Raw genomic sequence first — 1,464 nt, forward strand, 5'->3', positions numbered from 1 at the left:
AAAAAATAGCCGTACAGCAAATATAGCGATCCGGATTAATGCCCACAAACGGTGCTATGCACTGTTTCAGTGTTTTTGGCAACTACACACGATGATAACTTTATTTCCTAGCAAAAGCTTTAGGAAAGTTGATTCTGTTCAAATTCTCCTTTATTTGTTGTAAGGTTGATTATCTAATCTAATATAATTGATAATTATATTTTTCTTCCAAATGAGGAAATGTTAAAGTATTTTTTTTCTTTTTTTAAAAAAAAAGCAGTTCAGATAGTGTGAATATTTTTACTCCCAGAATTTAAAAATATTCAAATACAAAATCATTATATTATATTTGTTTCTTTATTTTCGGATGCAACCAATTTTAGGACTCCAAATATTTTTTTAGCTTTTAGGATTGTGGGCATCAAATATTGGTTGGAAAGTCTGTGAGTGCAAAATATAAGAATTTAATTTAATATAATAAAAGAATAATTTTTTTAAATTTTTTTAAAAAATATTATACCTTTTCAAAATTATTAAAAGAATTTTCATAGTCAATTATTTTGTTAATAAGTGTTTTAAGAATACTTTGAAATTTGTCATATTCAATAATTTTTTCTCTTAATATATTAAAATTTATCAAAAATAATATATTTAGATATTATTCACTAATCTTGGAAAGTATCTTTAGCAAAACTCAAAATATATAATTATACAGTTATTCAAAATATTTTATATTACAAAACATTACTACATAGGTATGATAATTATAACCTTTTAGCAAGATTTCTAATAATCATATATTAATATTAATATAACTTATATCATATAAAATATATAACATGTAATTACATATTTCATGATCTTAATATATAATCATATTATATTATATATTTAGAAATTAAAATACTTATATATTTAATATATGTATAATTTATTACTATATTATTATATTAACTATAAAATTTTGTTATATATATATATAAGTGTAATTATGTTCCTTGTAATATGATATTTATAATGTTTAAACTTAAGTAACAATTTAATAACTTTGTTATTTGAATATATTAATGACAAATTAATTAATAATTTGATAATTTTGTCATAAATTATACTTATACAATTATATACGATAAACAATAACATATTGTCAATTTTTACCAAAAAAAATAGTTGGTAAAATGGGTAAAGACTTAAATAATTTCTATCTTTACATGAGCTCGATTCTACTATTTAGTGTCACCCGCGGGTAGCTTCATTCCTAAAATTGTCCCCGCGAAAGTGGGCTAAAGCGCACGGTTAAAGCGGTTAGTATCATCCGCCGCTAACTCGATTCCTAAAATTTTCCTCGCGAAAGAGACCTATAAATCAGTCAGCCTCTTCTCGCCTTCCCCAACTCTTCCCGGCTTCTCCCTAATATTAGGTTCAGTCTCCTCTCGCCTTCTCCCTACCATTAGCTTCAGTCTCCTCTCGCCTTCTCCAGCTCTT

This window comes from Theobroma umbraticum, unplaced genomic scaffold (genome assembly GCF_002168275.2).
Source record: "Theobroma umbraticum cultivar Fairchild unplaced genomic scaffold, ASM216827v3 scaffold_31.0, whole genome shotgun sequence".
Taxonomy (NCBI): domain Eukaryota; kingdom Viridiplantae; phylum Streptophyta; class Magnoliopsida; order Malvales; family Malvaceae; genus Theobroma; species Theobroma umbraticum.